The sequence below is a fragment of the Muscardinus avellanarius genome (assembly GCF_963383645.1).
Source record: "Muscardinus avellanarius genome assembly, chromosome: 6".
Taxonomy (NCBI): Eukaryota; Metazoa; Chordata; class Mammalia; order Rodentia; family Gliridae; genus Muscardinus; species Muscardinus avellanarius.
Genome location: NC_137791.1, coordinates 6,274,821 through 6,289,108, shown reverse-complemented (window position 1 = coordinate 6,289,108; position 14,288 = coordinate 6,274,821).

The window sequence follows — 14,288 nt, the reverse complement described above, 5'->3', positions numbered from 1 at the left end:
AGTTCCATCCCCAGTACTGCAAAAAAAAAAAAAAAAAAAGACATGAATTTCATACAGGAAGATCGATGACTACCGTACCACTGGACTGCTTAAAGAATGGATGTGAGGAATGTCCACAACTTGGTCTAAACTTTGAGAAGGTTAGAAAGTTCCAGAAACTGTCGGTCCAACTGATAAATGCATGGGCCTCTATCACAAGGACGGGTGACCTGTAGAATAAAGCCTGAAGGTCCCTGCAGGTTTCATATCTGCTGAAGCGCATGCAATCTCCCACCACTGACAAAGTTGTAAATGCCAAATATTGCATCTTTTCCTCATCTACCATCTACATGTTGCAGAAATGCTCTCTAGGGAAGAGTAGAAGGAGACCATTGAAATGGGATGATACTGAGTTTTCCACAGACAATCAGGACAGCCGGAATAGAGGCATATTCAGAGCTGAAATTCAGAGCTGAAAGTGTCTGTTCAAATTCTTTAACTGCCACAATTATCTAGGTAATCAAAACAAGTCACATAAATCCCTGTGTCATGAAGCCCCGGACCATCCTCAGGCATGATGGTTTGCTAGAACTAATAAAAGCCATTGTAATCACCTATGACTTCTTATGGCAAAAAGCTAGATTGCCATCGGCACAGGGAAAAGTCCAAAAGAAACCAGGTGAAAACTCCCGTTTGTAGCTTCCATTTGTGACTCCTCAATGGAGACACCCAAGTGCTTCATTCCCTTATCAGCAAGGTCTGATGCCAAACAGGAAGTGTGTGGTCAAGCAAGCACACCCAAGCCCTGTTGTCCGGGGAATTTACTGGAAGTTGGTCACCTGGTGTAATACCTGCTTGACTGACTCAGCTTCTCCCATTGCAGCCTCCCAGAGGTCAAACTGCTACAAGTTAACCCAAATATCAGGTAGGCGAAAAGAGATGGTCACTCAAAATCCTATTGTTGATATAAACTACCTGCAGTGGACCAAGGCCTCAGTCATACAAAGATACTCTCCGCAGGAGGCTGCTTCAGGGGCTAAGACATCGTCTCTCTGGAGCCAGCCAAGGGTGAGTCCTAAAAACTCCGTGGAGAGGTGGTTTGTAAGGAGCCAGGCTTGCTGGTGAAACTCTTTCACCTCCCGAAATTTAGTCGTCATTATCTCTAAAAGGAGGCCTATTGCCAATAATAAAGGAAGTGGTATGTATATAAAGCACCTAGCCCATGACTGATAAGCAATTGATATTTATTCATTTATGTGTGGAGTTCCAAAAGAGGGAGATGATCTACATATAAGCCTTTCAAACATCAAAATATCTATATGGCCTGACATAGCAAATAAATAGGCAATCATTCATTCTCACCACACACTCCCATCTATTCTCCAGATGTACACTGCTGGCACTTTATAGAATATACTTTAGTGGTCCATCATTTGTTCTGGTTAAGCAGGTTCCTACTATTCGGCAGAGATGCGTATAGCAGGCAGGTTCTCTACAAAAAGATACTTAGCAGACGGGCCAAGTCAAGCGCCAGAAGTGGCACAAGTTTCTGGCCAGCGTGTGTGCCACAGCTTCATTTACCCTGGGACATCTTTTTATTTCATGTATGGACTTGTAAGAGAAACATGGTCCCATCATTATTTTTATCTCCATATTATGGGTTCAAAACTAGTGATTTAGATGAAATCCACCCAAGACATTAGGCGTCAAGATTACACTAAGAGTTGTGTGCATGTGTTTTGATGACGCTCTGTACTCCAATATGATATAAAATTATAATGTACCAATTTTTTTAATTACAGTTATAGAGTTATTTGAAGAGCTGCAGCCATTTTAAATATGTACCACACTAATTCCAATTACAATTTTATTGAACCAAAATATATAATTCACCTAATCAAAAAATGCAGCTAATACTATATTGAAACATGTTGATTTGGAATAAGAATCAAGGTCGATATTCTTTTCTTTTTAATTCCATGAAAATAATCTACACACACCAGCCTACTTGCACAAGCTACACCGCAGAGGTGATGCTCAAATCCTCTGCTGTTTACTTTAGAATTAAAGCCATTAAGTCTGGTTATTAGATCCTCACAGGAGATGGAAAGGATTATTTCTACTCATAGGCTGTATAAATTACCATGGATGCTGACGACATTTTAATGTGCATGACAAATCCAGACAAATCTTGGTAGGCTCGGTTGGATTTACTGGATTAATTTATGTAATTGTCAGAATATAAAATTAACTGTGAAAATCGAGTCTGAAACCAATTAATGACATTCACCTAAAGCAATCGATTACGCAGCGCCTTCCCCTCAGAAACCGCTTGGGCTACAACAGCTTCATGTCAAGAACCTTGTACTCTTAGCAAATTCACAAATACTGAAAATAAAACCAAGTGAAGCTTTACAAATATCCGTTTCTTGGCAGATCACATTGGCTGGTATTTCCTGGTTTTTCTCCATCTAGCCTCCTTTTCTTTCTTTTCTCCTATAGAAAGTGTCAATCTAGACTTTTCTAGCAACCCGAACACTATCTTTCTTAACGATATATTTGTCTTCATAGGGCAGATGCTGTGTGCTGGAGTGGCAATTTTTCTAAGTATCCCCATACAGAGGATAAATCTGGAGTTCATAAAAGAGGAAAGGTATGGATGGGAACAAAAGAGGAGTCACATTTTAGTTACTAGACGATTCTTCTATTTCCTTGACTTCTAAGATAACTGACTCCAGAACTACAAATATTGGTTTGTTCCAGTTTTTCAGTTCTTTACAACTGTCCCCAGCTCAGCCCCACTCTCCTGGTATATTCAGCCCAGCGGAGTAAGATTCTAAGCCATCGAAAAGCAACTCTCAAACATGGGACTCTTATCTTAACATCAGTATGGTTAATATTGTTAATTGGCTCTAAATCTCATGATTCCCTCTTCATTTGACACAGAATTGAGATCCGACAGGGTACAATGTCCCCTGGATCCCAGTGCAAAAAAGAGTGTTTACGCAGTTAAGAAAGTATAAGCCCCAGAATTCTGAAAAAAGCAGATTTTCTTACAGACTCCATCCTCTCCCCTTCCCCTTCCTTCTCCCTGTCTGAGGTCCTGTAAGGATATAACCAAGTTCCAACCAAAACTTGGCATTCTCTGTGCTAAGAATGACGAAGTATACTCAAACACCACAGTAGGGTTTACATAGTAGGGTTTTCTGTCACTCAAAGCCAAAACCCTTCTCAGCTAATAGCAGCAGCATCTCTGTTTATCAAAGTCTAATGCAGGAAAAGCTATTTTTCAGTGTCTTTAAAATGGCAGGGAGGCAGCCCACTTCCCTGACAGCACTACATCTCCATAATCGTCAGACAAATTAAAATGTGGTTAATGGTTACATAACATTCCCAATAGAGTACCACTTTATGTTGGTGGTGAAGACAAATCAAGATGATTGAGCGTGAGCACAAAAACATCCCCCGAAAGAGATAAAATCGTGATCACTTGCTGCCTCATCAGAAAAGGGACGTTGCTGGTTCAAGCACAGTTTAAGGTTAGCATCTTTGCGGTAGCACAAGAGGAGGGTGGTTTAATTGACTGGCTTTTAAACCCAAACAACAAGTCTCCAAATACTGCTTCTACTGAAACAAAGCACTAGCTCAGGGCTTTCACAAAGCAGGCTTGTCTGTAGCATCCCAGGTATAGAATGCCCCAGCACACAGGACATGTTGACCAGCGCCAGAAAATATTCTGCGGTAGAAAAAGATTCGTCTAGCTTCCACTGAGTATGGCAACATCCCCATATCTTATTTATTTCTTCTGAAGAGGGTAGACAATTTTCTCACACCCAGTGAGAGAAGAGAAAATATGGGAATCATCTGCTTCTCTCAAATAGGGTCCCCAGGCTAAGGGGACGTGTCAGGGCTCACCGGCCAACAAGGCCCTGGAGACTGAGCCACGGCGCACATCAGCACTCCCTAGCACCATCTGTCTCGAGAGACTGCTAACCCCGGGTATCCATCCGCACCCAAATAGACCTCGTACTGTTAATTGCAGCTGACGTGCAGTTTGCAAAAACACTCGAAAGTTATTTGTGTTGCCAACAGCCATCTGAGGTCTTATTTTATCTCCTTAAATCTGCTGCCAGTTTTCTGAATGAAGTTTTATGGTCGCATTGAAGGAAACAATTAGAAGGGCAAATAAAGAATTCCCCGGAGCCCCACTTATCTTGTTTGATCTGAACAGTGATAAACAAGCTGGGTGAAAAAATCCTCTCCTGGTCCTGAAGACAAACCGATCCAGTACAGAACACAGACCACTGACGAGGCCCAATTATCTCGTCAAGAGACATCGTGGAACATTAAAAATTCATCTTTTCACCTTTTGATGACCCTTGAACTTTCTGTGTTTAGTCAGTGAAGTTCCCTCTTAGCTAAAAATAACACACACACACACACACACACACACACACACACACACACACGTTTTGATTTTTTGTGTGTTTTATTTTGTTGCCTTTTTCAGGAAGATACTATCATCCTCCCCCTACAGGCACAATTACACTTTTGGACATCACTTATGTAGTTCCCATCCTACTTACAACTTTCTTATAGGTATTTGAATTATGTCTATACAAGGCAATATATATATATATTCAAACACTAAAAAACAGCACTAGTCCCAAGCATGGCAGAGAATCATTGCCAACTTTGCCCTCAAGGAATGGTCAACAGGTGCATAAATAATAATAAGCAGAAATTGATACGTCTGATATGTCATAGAAAAGTTGAACATAAATAGTAATGTAAGCAGACATTGATAAGTCATAAGAGAAGTTCAACATATAATAATAGAAGAAATTTATATGTCATAAAAGAACGTAAACAAATAACATAAGCAGAAGTTGATGTCATAAGAGAAGTTAAACATAAATAATAATAAAAAGAAGAAATTGATACGTCATGAGGAGTTAAACACAAATAATGATAACATAAGCAGAAATTTATCTGTCAGAGTCATTAAAATAAAGCAGTTAAAGGAAAGCTGGGGACAGATGCCTTGGGGTGCCAGGAGATAAGGCTCCACAGGAGGGTACATCTGAGGCCACAAAAAGGGTTTTAAACTACCAAAGAAGCAGAGTCGCACCTGGTGGGATGGTATAGAGGAAGTCACAGGAGGAAGGTGGAGAAAGGCAGGGAATGAACAAGATGCGCAGTTGGTCATGAAAGGTGGAGCAAATCATTGGATAGTAAAAACTAAGTTCCAGTTACATAGATGACCACGTGAGAACTTCTAGCCTGGAACCGGGAATTCTACACACTTTTGGCAAAATGGAAATTAGAAATACAAAGTAGATTTAATGAGGGCAAGCCTGGGAGGTCCAAGGAAAGCTCAGTGGCCGGTGATCATGGGGTTGTCCAGGGTACTATGATGGTGTCGCACAAAGGCGAGAACCAGTCTGGAAAAAAACCGATGTCAATGAACAGAGCGTGATTTAGGACAGGCTCCAACCTGCCCTGTGTGTGAGCGGACCACTCCATCTGATTGGACCTCTAAGCAACCAGTCCGGCAAGCACCCTAATAGTGACTTTCCTCCCGAACAGAAGTTCATCAACCAATGCCATTCTAGGTCCAGGGTCTGGCTGGTTCTACCCTGAATTTACAGCAAATTTAAAGCTCAGAATTAGAGCTTTCTCCATACTTTAAGAGTCTTCAGAGTTCCTGACTTCTTTAAACATCTGTACCATCACTACCAATCTTACTAATGTGTACATGGAAGGAGGAGGGAGGGCTGGTTGGCATTTAGAGAGAAATACACCAAGCATCGTGTTCACATATGAATCTATGACTTTCAGTCTCACTATAATATACAATTACACTGCACCAACAAAAGTATTTTTAAATAATTGATAAATATCCGTGTCTACATATAACAATTTTCCAAAGCTTCCCCCATGGTTTTCCGGTAAGTGGCAAAGATAATGGATGATATTTTTACACAATAGAACTAACATACATCAATAAAATTAAATTATACAGAATCAAAGAGATATACATCTGTATAAGTATGTGTATATGTATGTGTGTATATGCGAATACATATTCGTTAAACACAATGCCGGTTCAATTTCCTTAAACACTTGACGAGACCTATTTTCTGTGTGATTTCTTGCTAACGGGCCCTCAGTCACATTAAGTGCTCACAAAGTGCACAGAAGTTGTATTTTATCACAGAGCCCTAATTGAGCTGTCTAGGTTAAAGAAGCTGAATGTTACAGAAATGTTTATTATACAAGCACACTTAATCTGAAGCTGGAAAGGAACATTTCTGTAGCTCTGGGTGTAATTTATCCCTGCAAAAGGCATGAAAAAAAGAACTTTTATCACCCTCTCATTTCCGTGAATTATGTTTATGGAGTCCTCCTACCGCAATGTATCTCCCTTCACTCCAAAGTGAAGAGGCGTTAGATTCCGAATCCCTCATTGTGCTCCTGGCCCCTGGCTTCCATCAAGACCATGCCTCCACCATATGCATACAGTGCGGTCACAGGGACTTACGCCCGCTCTTACTTATGGCAGCCATTTGTTTACGGCAAGGCAGATAGATGGTGTGGAAATCCAGACAGCAGGAGGCATTTATTATTTCCAGGTATTGTTGCTTCAGTCAACTTGCCATGAGACACTTAGAATTCTTTTCCAGCTGTTTGTTATTTTTCCCCCTCAGTTGGTGGGACAAGTAAGGACTTTGTTTGGCTACATTGAGAGTTTCCTCCTCTTTGATTTCTTTAAATATTAGAGTGACAATAGCTGTCAATAAGTGTGTATATATAGGCAGAAGTATTCAACAATTTTTCTATATTTTTTTGGTCCAGAGTAAAATGTCAAAAACTAAGCTCATCAAAACGGAGGTATTAGTCAAACCAAGCTATTCCATTGGCCTCTCAGTAACAAATAGGATATTCTGTATGTACAGATGGCAATATTGTGTTCAAAATATAAATTTATTTTAAAATTGGCTAAATGATAGATTGCATGTTTTAAATTACAATATTCATATAGCTATTATCTAGAAAACAAATACATTTATTATCTAGAAAATAAGTAAATAGATTTAAATTCGTAAATTTAATAAAACATGGTAAAGCGTTAATTCTTCCCAAGATTAAAAAAAAAAGATAGCTTTCCTAAGCATATATAATAGGGCCAAGCAGTTCATTCATTCATACAACAAACATTTCCTGGGCCAATTATGTTCCCAACACTCTTCTATGAGCAAAACTCAGAAAAAAATATTCCTCTCATCACTGAGCTGACATTGTGGCCAAGTGAAAACCAGTCAGTAAAAGATATAAGGAGGAATTGCATACCCACTTGAGCATAAATGATTTTAAAACTTAGAAGCTGGGTGCACGCTTGTAATCCCAGCATTTGGGAGGCTGAGATAGGAGGATGGCAGTTCACGGACAGCCGCTACTTAGAGAGGTTCTTTGCAACTCAGTGAGACACTGTTCGAAAATAAAAAAATAAAAATCAGGCTGGGGCTGTAGCTCAGAGGTAGAATGCCCCTGGGTTCAACTCCCCCCAAAAAACTAGTATAAATCTGAAAAAGAAAGCATATATATATATATATATATATATATATATATATATTCCAAATTGAACCTAATTAGAGCACCTCTTCATCTAAAAACATCGCAGAGCCAATTCTCTGGCAACCCTGGAAGAGTCAAGATTCTGCGGAATAGAATGGCAGAAATTAGCAAGATTTTATTTCATTGAGATTTAAAAGTTAAGCCACATGACCAAAGTTGGGATTCAAAGTTGTAGACTATCCCCTAAGCTCCTCCCACAGCATCTTGCTGTGGTAGAAAGTAGTAGACAAATAGATGTAATTCAGGCACAGAAACTGATACAGCATTTTCTCTAGACACATCATTTTTTTAAAAAGTGGTCTAACACCAAACAATTAATTTTTCCTATTTTGTTAAAATTTATAAAACTCAAAAGCAATACTAAACACACACTTAAAATAACTATTTTTTTCATAGTGACACTAGTGGTACACTGTACACATTTTCAGATGCTGGGTAGGCAGGGCCGGGAGACGGGCAAGGAGTATGGGTGGAGAACCTTCCCCGCTCTCCAGACACCTCTGGAAATTTCTTGCCTTCATACCTGTGCTCATTGGCCCACACGACTTCTGTGACTCCAGATACATCGTCCAGAGGAAGGAGCCAGGCCTTTTTCTAACCCTCCACGTTATGCTCCTCAGTTACAGCCTTGGGGGAAGATGAGTTTCCCTGTGGTTGCAAGAGTGCAGCCGGCACAATTGAGACCAGCATTTCTTTGCCTCTATCCAGCGGAAGAAGAGAGCATCTTCCTCTTCCCAGAACCCCCAGCTACTGTGCTCATCCCATTGGTTTAATTGTCACGGGATCTTCATTTCTGAACCAATCCCTGATGAGGACACAGAATCACCACAATTGGCTCAAGCCATTCCCCAGACCTACAGTGGATGCTAAGGAACTAGCCGTAGCATCCTCCCACAATCCAATCCAGTTAACACCTGTGCAAACCTTTCCTCCTCCCCTCTACCTCCTCTCCACCCCTGGCCCAGAAGTAAACTTTCATCTCTTAAGCTCCAAACAGATCCTTTGTTGGCTTCTTGTCCCGTTGACCTGAAGCAGCCTCTGCTTGATCTGTGTTCACCTGAGACTGGACTCTGGATTTTATCCATCTGCCCCTAGAGCCCTTGTACACACACACACACACACACACACAAAAAAAAAAAAAAACCCAAGAGCACTGGTAGAGAGTAATGTCAGTTGTACTTATGGATTCACAGAGCAAACGGAATGCATCCACCAGGTTTGATGCCGCAGAGCAGACCCTGATCTCTGCCACCGCCCACTGGCTCTGGCCTCTGGGCGCACTGTCAGCAGCTGTTCAGCACTGTCTTCCCGCCCCATGCTTCTGATTTTTTGCGACTAAATTCCCATCCAGTTTCTGAAAGCAGGAGACAGTCTCAGCAGGGACCCATTGCCCTGATGGGCACCTTTTGTTATTTTCTCCCCTATATGTTCTCAGTGGAGGGGGGAAAATGCCCGTGTGATTTCCTCACTTAAAAGCCGTGTGTCTGGTACTTATTTTGCCTGGCCCTCCTGCTTCAGCTCTAAATAACAGTAAATATAACAATAAGAATGATCCAGATGCTGGTGTTGTTATCCTTTATCTAACTCTTTATCTAACTATCCTTTATCCTAACTCTGCTTCCTTAAATGTCTCTCTTCCTCACAAAAGCCTTCTGATCGCATCCATTGCCTTACCTCCATCCTTACTGGCCAGCAGAGGCAATATTCATTTTCTGATGCATTATATATATCACCTCTCCCTCCCTATAAGAGTAAGCTATGACCATTGAGGGTATACTTGGATTGTATTGCTTCTCATTTTTTCAAATAATGATGAAGAAAGAGAAGGCGATTGTAGAGGTAATGAAATCTTGAGGCCCACTGGATTGCGTTTCCCCTTACCCTCTGCAATGCTCAGCCCTTACAGCTGCCTGGTACAATGCCTCTGATGTGGTTCTGGGATCAACTGGGCCAAAATAGAACTGGTTTGTATTGACTACAAGTTCAGAAGCACCTTCTATTACACCTCTACCTTTTCTCATGTAAAAACTTAGATTCTCTGAGAAGACATTGATAAGTTGCTCACTGCAACTTAGGTAAAGTTTATAATACCACTAGAAAGATTTTTTTTGTATAGAGTTAAGGCTCAAGACCTTGCTACGGACCATATACAGTTTCTTGCTTACCTTGGCCTGGCCTTCCAGCTGCACCATAAGTTACAATAAAAATAACAACTACAACATTAGTAACTGTATTGCAATTCTATGAAATATAATGTGATATGAGAAATATATGGTTATTCTCATTACAATTTGAGGAAATTTAAGCACCGAGAAAAGACTTGTCCAAGATATGAGACCAAGGCTAAGATCCAGCTCGGAATAACTCTGGTCTTGATTCAGCTCTGAATAACTCTGGCCTTGCTGTTCTTCCAGCATACACTCATAGCCAGTGAGTTCCAGGGTAAGACATTGGTCTCTGCCAAGGGAGGGTCTGGACCTTAGCTGCTGCTCCGTTTCTGGTGAGAATCACCGGGGCTGCAGTGCCTCCAATTCAGCCTGATGGTGTGTGGTGTGTCAACAGATCTGCTTGTGTTGATGTCCTTGTTGGCTTCTAGCCTGTTCTCCTCCAAGATCAATAAAGGAATGAGGAACTGATTGGCTCTCCCCTTGACCCCGCCAGCTGGGGTCCCAGCCCCCCAAGGCTGTTCCCTATTTCTTGTATCACCTTTATCATAGACTAGTCTCTAAATTAAACAGAAGGTCCTGGGCCTGGAAATTTTACATCCAGAAGGTATAAGAATCCCAAGTCAACAAGTTAAATTAGAGGACAAAAAAGGCCTCTCTGAGCTGTCGAAGATGTTCTACCCATTTGTGGACTGAAAACTTAAACCTTAAAGGAAATTGAGGTAATAGGACTGAGGTTATGAGTCCTAAAAACACCCTTATATTCATTAAAGACAAAACCACAAATAAGATAGAAATCATATTTTACATATCTAAAATTAGCAATACAGCCTGGCATGGTGGCGCACAGTTGCAATCCCAACACTTGGGAGGCTGAGACAGGAGGATCGCAGGTTTGTGGACAGCCTTAGCTACTTAGTGAGGCCTCTGCAACTTAGTGGGACCCTGTTTCAAAATAAAGAATAAAAAATATGGCTGGGGGTTTAGTTCAGTGGAGGAATGCCCCTGGATTCAACCTCCAGTAGCAGTACACAATTAATGTCTATTTGAAATAACCTATTCAATGGTAGTAACTTTTGTCAGCCGGCAAAAGTACGGGTTCCAAAGAGAGGAATGAGGATGAAAAGAATTCAATTTTAAGAATTTGATTCAAAAAATATTTAATTCTATCATAGAAGGATCGCCAGTACACTCCCAGGTCGATATCTCTACTGACTGATCCTGGGTTTATCACTCTCGTCCTATTTATACAGCTCCAGGTTAATCAACCCTCGTGACGTCACCACCTGTGCGCGTAACGGTCAGGTCAATCAATCCCTCGTGCCATCACCACCTGTGCACTAATGGTCAGGTCAATCAATCCCACCTGAGCCTCTCTCAGACCTTGAACTTTCCATAACCCCAAACCTTATTGACTCCGGGCAAAGGACCGTCAGAAGTATTCTTTTAGGGGAAAACCTTAATGGCTCCCCACAATGTAGCATATGTACAATTCATTTTGAATAAACTATTTGACTAGATAAAAAAATAAATGTTATGCAAAAACACATTAGCCCAGTCAAGATTTAACTCATCTCCCTAAAAAGTAAACAATCATAAGGATGTAAATGTCATAGCAATTTATTGAGTACTCCATACACATTTGCCATTATTGTTATTGATGTTGTTGCTTCATAGAGGAAGAAAATAAGGTTCAGAATGGTTAAGTAATAAAGGGTTTGTGGCATATGGGAAATAAAGGTTTGATAAGTTAGAGTGCCTGGAGGTCTCAAATTTCTTCTTACTAGGAAGTATATAATGCTATGACCAACGTTATAAAGAGGCCTAAAGTCCTAAAGAGGTGTGAGTTCAAAACTGAATGAAAGAGCCAGGCATGGTGACACACACCCGTAATTGCAGTACTTTAGAGGCTGAGATAGGAGGATTGCAGTTTCAAGGGCAGCCTCAGCAAGTAGTGAGACTCTCATCAACGTGGTGAGACCCTGTTTCAAAATAAAAAAAAAGAATGGTCTGAGGGTGTAGTTTGGAGGGAGAATGTCCCTGGGTTCAATTTCTAGAACCACATACACATAAAAATATGAATAAAATTAAAATAGAGGGCAAAGAACCAGAAGGGGCTGGATGTATAAGGAGATCTGGGGTTGCACCTCAGGCTGCAGGAAAACCAAGGAGACAGTGAGTTCTCAAAGACTTTTCTGTGGGTGAAATACTCATAGCACTGTCGGGGGCATAAGTTGGAGAGATTCAAAAAGAACTGCTTTGATCTGGTACCAAAAAGGGACTGCTCCAAGAACTTGGAATTCTATCTAAGGAAGTCAATCATCCTAGAATTTCTGGAAGAATTGGAACGAATTTTGTTGTTGTTTGCTGTCGTTTTTAAAGGACAATGCTCCCAAGAATTAGGAGAAATCTTAAAAGAAGCAAGAAAGTTGTGCCAATCTGTGTAAAGTCGATGCCTAACTAAGAAAGTGTTTCTGCGAAACATCTGCCTTGTGTGACACCTGTCCCCCGCCCCCACCCCAGTCCTCCAGCCTTGGTGAGGTTGGCAAGCTGAGCTTCTGTAATATATTAATCTCCGTTATAAAAGGAAAAGGTAGTCGTCTTGAATCCTAAGCAACAGCACTAGGACCATGTCCTACAGTAGAAATGCAAAGAGTTAAGATACTGAAAATTGCAGCTGGGAGAGGCAAGAATTTGCCGAAGTTGAAATATTATAAGCTGACCGGTGAATCAGCAGCAGTCAGTGAGGAAGGGTCCGGGAGGGGTGCACGTCAGAGGGCAGGCAAAAGCAGCCATCTGGGAATCAGAAAGGCAGGGCTTCCCAGCTCCTGGAGACCCAGACACTCACAGGGTCAGAAACCAAGCAGGCAGGGCAAAGATGGCTGCACAAAGAGAAAGCAGATGGCCAAGGCCCTGGGTCGGCAGCACAGAACCAGAGTGCCACAGCCAGAGGAAGGAGAGGGCAGAGTGGAGAAAACAAACCCATGGGCGCCAGAAATGGACACCATGTTTGTGTCTCCTATGCACAAAACTAGCAGAAACTGAATATTTATTGCAATAGCAGAACCCATTTAGCACTGAATTCTGAAGTTGTCTCTTACTGTGGAATTGAAGGCGCTGACTAGTGAACGCAGACATTATACGTTACTGCACATCTTCTTTGTCAAGTGGCCGATGGCTCAAAACATGAGTTTGAGGAGGTCCTCTGCTGCTTCCTAAAGGATCAACAATCTTTCTCAAAACTAAATGAGCATGGCCGCTGGCGACAAGAGCGGTCACCAGCCAACACTCCTGAGATTCTGGCTTGCTAATGCCAGTACCTGGGAGGCTGGAACAGGGAGGTTGCAGATTTGAGGCCAGCCTTGGCAACGTAGTGAGATTCTGCTTCAAAACAAAAATAAGAAAAAAGAGGAAAAAGAAAATAAGAGAAAAAACAGAAATAAACAAATGAATAAATAAATAAACATGACTAAATAAATTTCCCACTGCACTCTCCTTCAACACACATACACAGAGTTCTCAAGTGTAGAACACCCATACCCATTCAGTAAATGTGAAGAAAATAGCTGAGTGGGAATTAAGATAGGTATGATTTTCACAGACATGAAGAGAATAAAACATTTCCACTAATGACACCAAACAAAAGCCACAAAAAAGAGCACTTGACCTTGGCCTAAAGGATTTGTTTTCCTGTTTTATAACACAGGAAAAAGTTCCTGAAGCAGAAATCAGAGCCCTGCAGTTGACTTTCTGTGTTCTCACTAAGTCACTGTTCATTAACCTCTCAAGATTGCAGCTCCGTTATTTTAAAAATAGCAAAGATTATTTCTTTAGTTTTCAAATTCTGTTTCTAAGAAACATTTTCTTTAGAATAGGGGCTAAAGATTGGAATGTGCTAACCAGAAAGGACATAGATTGTCTTCCTCCGGAAATCTTCTAATATAAATTAGGAAACCTCATATGGAACAAAGATTTAAATGTAAAATCATATATGAACATAGAGAAGACAAGGATAGATCCATAGCTGTTTTTTACTCTAACTTTGGAGTAGGAAAACTTTTCTAAATATGACTAAAAACCATAAGAAAGAACTGATAAATATAATTACATGAAAATTTTGAAGTTCTATAGAACAAAATACGATATGACATAGTCAAAGTCAAAAACACAGTTGGCAAAAATGGAACCCAAATCACAAAAGCTATACTTCCTTAAGTCCTAAGAGATCTTATAAATCAAGAAAAAATGGGGCAAGTACTGAAACATAAGCTAGAAATTCTTGCAAGAAACATAAATGTCATTAACATGAAAGGGATTTTCAGTTTTACCAAATGCTAGAAATAGTTAAGCAGTGGTGAAGTACAATTCTTCACCTCTTAGGCTAACAATTCTGAAAAACTGTAGCATCTATTTGTTGAGGATACAAAGAACCAAATACTCTCATATAAACCTCTGGTTGGAGTTTGGTACAATGCTTTTGCAAGTGTCCTGGCAATATGAATTACA